Source organism: Petaurus breviceps, unplaced genomic scaffold, assembly GCF_028583685.1.
Source record: "Petaurus breviceps papuanus isolate PSGF00001 unplaced genomic scaffold, PetGlider_PUasm1.0 188, whole genome shotgun sequence".
Taxonomy (NCBI): Eukaryota; Metazoa; Chordata; class Mammalia; order Diprotodontia; family Petauridae; genus Petaurus; species Petaurus breviceps.
The window spans coordinates 1,893,473-1,901,066 of record NW_027185804.1 but is presented as its reverse complement, the minus strand read 5'-3'; the positions used below and the strand labels follow the sequence as shown (position 1 = coordinate 1,901,066).

Here is a 7,594-nt window from a genome sequence, read left to right as displayed (position 1 = left end):
CTTAATATCAGGGTCTTTTCCAACAAGACCTATCTTCTCATTATTAAAGTATTTAAACTTCAACTTCAGTATTCGACCTTTCAATGAATAGCCTGAATTAATTTCTTTAAGTGTTGATTGATTTAATCTTCTTGCTGTCCAAGGGACTCTCAAAAGTCTTCCCTAGAACCACAATTTGAAAGCGTCAGTTTTGGGGCATTTGACTTTCCTTAGAATCCAACTCTCACAGCTACATTGCTTCTACAACAATCATAACTTTGTCTTTATAAACCTTTGTTGGCAAGGTAATGTCTCTACTTTTTAGTATGCCGTCCAGATTTGCTGTAGCTTTCCTTCTAAGGAGCAAGTGTCTTTTAATTTCATGACTGTAGTCCTGTCTGCAATGATCTTTGAGCCCAAGAATATAAAATCTGACACTTTCCATTTCTTCTCCCTCTATTTGCCAGGAAGTGATGGGATCAATTGCAAGATCATAGGGTTTTTTTTTAATGTTAAGCTTAAAGCCAGATTTTACACTCTCTTCCTCCCTCATCAAGAGGCTTCTTAATTCCTCTTCACTTTCTGCCATCAGAGTGGTATCATCTGCATAAGTAAGATTGCTGATATTTCTCCTGGCAACCTTAATTCCAGTTTTTAATTCATCCAGTCTGGCATTTTGCATGATGTGCTCTGCATATAAGTTGAATGAAAAAGGTGACAATATACAGCCTTGTTGTACTCCCTTTCCAGTCTTAAAAGTCCGTTGTTCTATGTTCAATTATAACTGTTGCTTCTTGGACAGCATACAAATTCCTTACGAGACAAGTAAGATGATATGGTACTGCCATCTCTTTGAGGACTTGTCACATTTTGTTGTGATCCACTGAATCAAAAGCAGTAGTGTAGTAGAAGCAGAAGTGGAACTCCTTAGTTTCTTTTTCATATTCTGACAAATATCGGCAATTTGGTTTCTAGTTCCTCTGCTTCTTTAAAAACCAGCCTTCTCTTCTGGTAATTCTCAACTCACATATTATTGAAACCTAGTCTGAAGAATCTTAAGCATAACTTTGCTGGTGTATGAAATGAGCACAATAGTTTAGTAACTTGAATGTTCTTTGGCATTGCCATCTTTAGGATTTGGACATAAACTGATCTTTTCCAATCCAGTAGCCAGTACTGAAGTTTCCAAATTTGATGATGCATTGAGTGCAGCACTGTAACAGCATCATGTTTTACGATTTTAGATAGCTCCACTGGAATTCTGTCACCTCCACTAGCCTTGCAATGCTTCCTAAAGTCCATTAGATTTAATTCTTTGGGATGTCCAGCTCTAGATCAGTAACCGTACAATCATGGTTATCAGTGATGTTAAAACCTTTCTCATATAGTTCTACTACATATTCTTGATGCCTCTTTTTAATCTTTTTTTTGCTTCTGTTAAGACCCAAATATTTTTTCTTTTCTCATGTCCATTTTTGTACAAAACGTTCTTTTGGTATCTCTAATTTTCTTGAGGAGATCTCTTGACTTTTCTGTTTTGTTACTTTCTTCTATTTATCATTTATGAAAACCTTATCTCTTCTTATTACTCTATAGAATTCTGCATTGTTTGGTATATTTTCCTCTTTCTTCTTTCCTTTTCTCTTTCCTCATTTCCTCAGCTATTTGTAAAGTTTCATCAGATGCCATTTTGCTTTCCTGCTCTACCTTTACTTTGTGATTTTTTTTTGTTGTTGTTGCTGCCTCTGTAATGGGAATGCAAATTTGGAAGATCTTCCCTGCCCCTAGGCTAAAATGCACCTGAAGCCTGGGGAGGGAGGCTTGTTTTTCAGTAGATACTTCTTGATTGGCCAGTGAGTCAATAAGGTTGTTACATTCTCTGAGCCAGGAGAAGGCTATATAAGCCCTGATGTGTAGCTTTGTTTTGGGACTCACTTTGAGAAGTGTTCTGTGATTTGATCTGAATTCTGGGAAGCCATTGTTGAGAGTCCCCCGGCTTTGAAAAACCCAGATGTGGAAACCCAGATGTTGACTGGGTATGGATGTAATGGTTGGACAGTTTGGAAATCTGTCTACTTGATCTGTTTCTGTCTTGATAATTCTGCCTGTATGCTTTGAAGTTCGGGGTGCTGACCTTTTTCCCCTGAGCAAGGTAAACGATATATGTCTGACTGATTAAAGTAAGCTTGTTAACCCATTTTGAGTTGCTTTCCTTTAACAAAGCAGATCCAAGAACCTGTATGGGCGGCAAACCCTGAGGATGCGCTTGGGGTGCTTGCTGCTACAGCCTCCTGTACAATATTTCAAATCTCTGTCCATATTTCTTCAGGTACTCTATCTACCAGGTCTAATCTTTCTAATTTATTATTTATTATCTAATTTATTTATCTAATCTTTTAAATTTATTCTTTATTTCCACTTCATGTTCTAAAGGGGTGTTATTTAAGTCACATCTATATGTTCTCCTAGTAACTGTCTGAGTCTGGATTTGAACTCAGATCTTCCTGACCTCAGGCCCTTATCTTTAGGTATTGTGCCACTTAGCTGCCCCCTATGAAGGAAATACAATATATAAAGACTACAAGTCATTGCAAAGTTTATAAAAAGTTAGATGAGCCAGTGTGGCATATTTCTCAGAAAGAGAGCCTTGGAGCCACCAAGGTCATCCACTGCATCCCAGGCCATCTCCAATCATCTTGAATTTTGCCACTGGACTTTAATGATTCTGGAAGAGAGAGTCAGAGAGACTCTGCACAACTGTGCCTCACTTCAATCCAATTCATGCACAAGTCAAGATATTGCCATTTGATGTCATTAGTTGAAAATGGAGGATGAATAAACAATAATAATAATAAATATAATCTGATGATTTTCTACCTTTCTTCAATTTGTCTGAATTTTATAATAAGAAGCTCATGATCTAAACCAGTCAGTTCCAGGTGTTGTTTTAACTGACTGTATAGAGCTTGACCTTTGGTTGCAAGGAATATAATCAATATTATTTTAATATTGACCATTTGGTAATGTCCATGTATAGAATTTTCCTTTGGGTTGCTGGAAAGAGTGTTTGCTATGACTAGTAAGTTATCTTAACAAAACTCTATTAGTTTCTTCCTTGATCCATTTTGTATTCCAAGGACAAACTTGCCTGTAAATTCCAGTTATCATTTTGATTTTCTTACTTTAGCATTTACAAACCCCTATGATGAATGTGACATCTTTTTTGGTGTTATTTCTAGAAGATGTTATAGGTGTTCATAGAACTAATCAACTTTGACCTCTTTTGCATCAGTGGTTTGAGCACAGACTTGTATTATTGTGATGATGAATGGTTTGCCTTGGATTCGAACAGATATCATTCCGTCATTTTTGAGATTATACCCCAGTACTGCTTTTCTCACTCTTTTATTGAAAATGAGGGTTATTCTATTCCTTCTAAGGGATTCTTGCCCACAGTGGTATATGTAATAATCACGTGAATTAGTATTCCCATTCATTTAAGTTCATTGACACCCAAAATGTTGATGTTTACTCTTTCCATCTCCTGTTTGTCCACATCCAGCTTATCTTGGTTCATAGAGCTTAAAATCCAGGTTCTTAAACAATATTGATCTTTACAGTGTTGAACATTCCTTTCATCACCAGACACATCCACAGCTGAGCTTCCTTTCAGCTTTGGTCCAGCTGCTTTATTCTTTCTGGAGCTACTTTCAGTTATTCTCTGCTTTTCCCCGGTAATGTGTTGGGCAACTTCTGAACTGAGGGGCTCATCTTCTGGTTTCATATTAATCATTCCATTTTAATTTCATTCATGGGGTTTTCTTGGTAAAGATCCCGGAGTGGTTTGCCATTTCCTTCTCCAGTGGATCACTTTTTGTCAGAACTCCCCCATTATGACCTATCCATCTTTGGCAAACCTGTATGGCATAGCTTAGTTTCACTGAGCTATGGAAGCTCTTCTACCGTGACAAGGGAGTCACCTGGCTGCCCTGTCTTCTGCCTCAGATCATTGTGTACCAGAATATTAGAGCTGGGAAGGATCTTAGAACATAGAAAAGGCATTGAGAAACACATAGCATGGCTCAATGGAAAGAGAATAGGGAGGGGGCATAGAAACAATAAATATCAAAGACTTAGAAATGAAAGGGTCCTAGAAATCATCAAGACCCAATCCCTTATTTGTTGGTAAAGGAAATGGAGGCCTAGAAAGGAGGAGCAGCTTGTCTATGTTTAAGTAGGTAATATATTGCAGAACCAAGAATTGAACTTATGTCTTCAGACTATAAATCCAGTGCTCTTTGTTTTCCCATAGAATTAATAACAATCTTATTGATGTCTTTGTTTTGTAATCACCTTAATTTCTGAATATATGTCTACTCTACCCACCTCCTTACCCCCAGTGAGACCTCTCTTATAAGAAATAATAAAAAAAATAAAAAAAGATGAGTAAAGTTAAGTAATACATTCAACATATCCAGCATATCATATGCCCTCATCCATAACCTGAGCAAAGAAAGGAAGGAGGGAGGTGCATTGTCTGATTCTTCTCTGGATTTTGGCTTATACAGCATTCACTTTAGTATTTTTGCCCTTTTCATTTACATTGTTGTAATCATTGCCTTTGGTTAGGAGGCAGTAAGATGGTTCTGTGGATAGAATGCTGGACCTGGAGACAGGCAGACCTGAGTTCAAATTTGGCCTCAGACACTTACTAGCTGTGTGACCCTGGGCAAATCACTTAAACTATGTTTACATCAGTTTCCTGATCCATAAAATGAGCTGGAGAAGGAAATGACAAACTACTCCAGTATCTTTGCCAAGAAAACACCATGGATATTAGGGTCCATGGGTCACAAAGAGTCAGACAAGAATGAACAACAAAAGCAACCATCATTATTGATATTGTTTCCTGGTTTAGCTTACTTTAGTCTGCATCAGTTCATCTCTGAAGCTTCTATATTGTTCATTTTAATTTTTCTTACTCCAAGGCATGATGATATTGAATCATAAATGGCATCAGAAAAGAGAATAACCACTAAAGAGAAAGAAGAGGTGAGTAGTGGTAGTTGGTGATTCTCCAATGACAGATTTTGAAACAGATATTTGTAGGCATGGTATGTTCTTTTCCTTTAATTGTCCCCATTTTGTTTTAGTTTATTTTTTTAAATTAAATTTTATGTTTATTTTTAGTTTGCATCATTCGTTTCCACAAGATTTTGAGTTACAATTTTTCTCCCCAATTTTCCCCTACCCACCACCCCAAAACAGCGATCCCTCTGTATACCCCTCCCCCAATCTTCTCACTCCTCTCTCCTCCCCCATTCCCACTCTGACTTTCCGGTAGGGCAAGATGGATCTCCATACCCCAGTACCTGTATATCTTATTTTCCAGTTGCATGTGAAAAAAATATTTTTTAAACATTTGATTTTAAAACTTTGAAATCCAGATTCTTTTTCTTCCTCCCTCATCACCTATCCTTATTGGGAAGATAAACAATTCATTATAGGTTGTACATGTGTAGCTACACAAAACATTTCCATAGTGGATATATTGTGAAAGACAGACTATATTTCCCTCCAACCTATCCTGTCCCCCACTTGTTCTATTTTCTACTTTGACCCTGTCCCTTCTCAAAAGTGTGAGCTTCTAACTACCCTCCCCCCAACCTACCTTCCCCTCCATCATCCCCCTCTCATCCCCTTTCCCCCCTACTCTCCTGTAGGGAGAGATACCCTATGTAGTGTGTATATCATTCCATTCCTAAGCCAAATTCAGTGAGAGTAAGGTTGACCCATTACCTTTTCCCTTCCTGACCTTCCTCTCCATTGTAACAATTTTCCCTTGCCTCTTTTATGTGAGATAATTAACCCCATTCTGTCTCTCTCCATCTTCTCTCATTGTATTCCTCTCTCACCTTTCAATTTCACCTTTTAAATATCATCCTTTCCTAGTCAATTGATCCTGTGGCCTCTGTCTATGTATACCTGTACACATATATACATACACTCACATATGTATTCATACCCCCATATACTCTCCTATATAGACACATATATGTATGTATACATATATACATTTATATTCCCTTCAACTATCCTCATACTGAGGATAGTTTCATAAGTTACAATTATTGTTTCATAAGTTGCAATTTTTGTTTTTCCATGTAGGAATGTAAATAGTTCAACTTTGATAAGTTCCTTATGATTTCTTTTCCCTGTTTACCTTCTCATGCTTCTCTTGCTTTTTGTATCTGAATGTCAAATTTTCTATTCAATTCTGTTTTTTTTTCATTAAGAATACTTGAAAGTTCTTTATTTAATTGAATGGCCATATTTTCCCCTGAAACATGATACCCAGTTTTGCTAGGTAGGCAATTCTTGATTTTAATCCCAGCTCTTTGACTTCTGGAATATCATATTCCAAGCCCTTCAATACCTCATTGTAGAAGCTGCCAGATCCTGTGCTATCCTGATTGTGTTTCTTCAATATTCAAATTTTTTCTCCTTGACTGCTTGTAATATTTTCTCCTTGATCTGGGAACTCTGGAACCTGGCTATAATATTCCCAGGAGTTTTCTTTTTGGGATCCTTTTCAAGAGGCGATTGGTGGATTCTTTCAACCTCTATTTTGCCCTCTGGTTCTACAACATCAGGGCAATTTTCCTTGATTTCTAGGTTCTTTTTTGATCATGGCTTTCAGGTAGTCCAATAATTTTTAAATTATCTCCTGGACCTATTTTCCAGGTCAGTGATTTTCCCAATGAGATATTTCACACTGCCTTCTATTTTTTCATTTCTTTGGATCTCTTTAATAGTGTCTTGATTTCTCATAAAGTCACTAGCTTTCATTTGCTCCAATCTAATTCTGAAGGAATGATTCTTTTCAGTGAGCTTTTGAGATTCTTTTTCCATCTGGCAAATTCAGCTTTTTTAAGGCATTCTTCTCCTCATTGCCTTTTTGAGCCTCTTTTGCCATTTGAGTTAGACTATTTTTTAAGGTGTTATTTTCTTCAGTCAGGTTGTTGACTCTCTTTTCACAATTTTCTTGCATCATTCTCATTTCTCTTCCCAATTTTTCCTCCACTTCTCTTATTTGGTTTTCAAAATCCTTCTTAAGCTACTCTACGGCCTGTAACCAATTCATATTTTTCTTGGAAGCTTTTGGTGCAGGAGTTTTGACTTCATTGTCTTCCTCCTGTTGCATGCTTTGATCCTTTTTGTCCCCCAAAAAGGAATCTATAATAGGATTGCTGTGCTTGCTTTGCTTCCTTTGCTTGCTCGTGTTGCCACTCAATTACTTGTCTTTTGAGATTTTTGCCACAGTAGGACTCTGCTTTCAGAGAGGAGAACTTTGTCCCAAATTGCTGTGTTTTTTGCAGCTGCTAGAGTTATTAGTTGGGTGCCCTTTCTGAAGCCTCCATAGGCTCTGGCACCTGGTCACACACCCTAGCATCTCCATCCAAGACAGTGATTCAGATCCAATCAGGTTAAAGCAAGAGTGATTATCCTTCAGAAAGGTCGCTTTGTCCCCCTATTATCTGCAGACCAAGAGCTTTGAAGCAGCTCCACAGCAGCGGCTGCATGGCTGCTGCACCTCTGCCACTTCTCGTCTTCT

The 7,594-nt window shown here is 37.6% G+C and overlaps 1 pseudogene; it reads right to left on the bottom strand.

The window, feature by feature from the left end:
- Nucleotides 1–2,852: 2,852 nt before the first annotated feature.
- Nucleotides 2,853–3,763, bottom strand: LOC138163666 (craniofacial development protein 2-like; annotated as a pseudogene).
- Nucleotides 3,764–7,594: the final 3,831 nt, after the last annotated feature.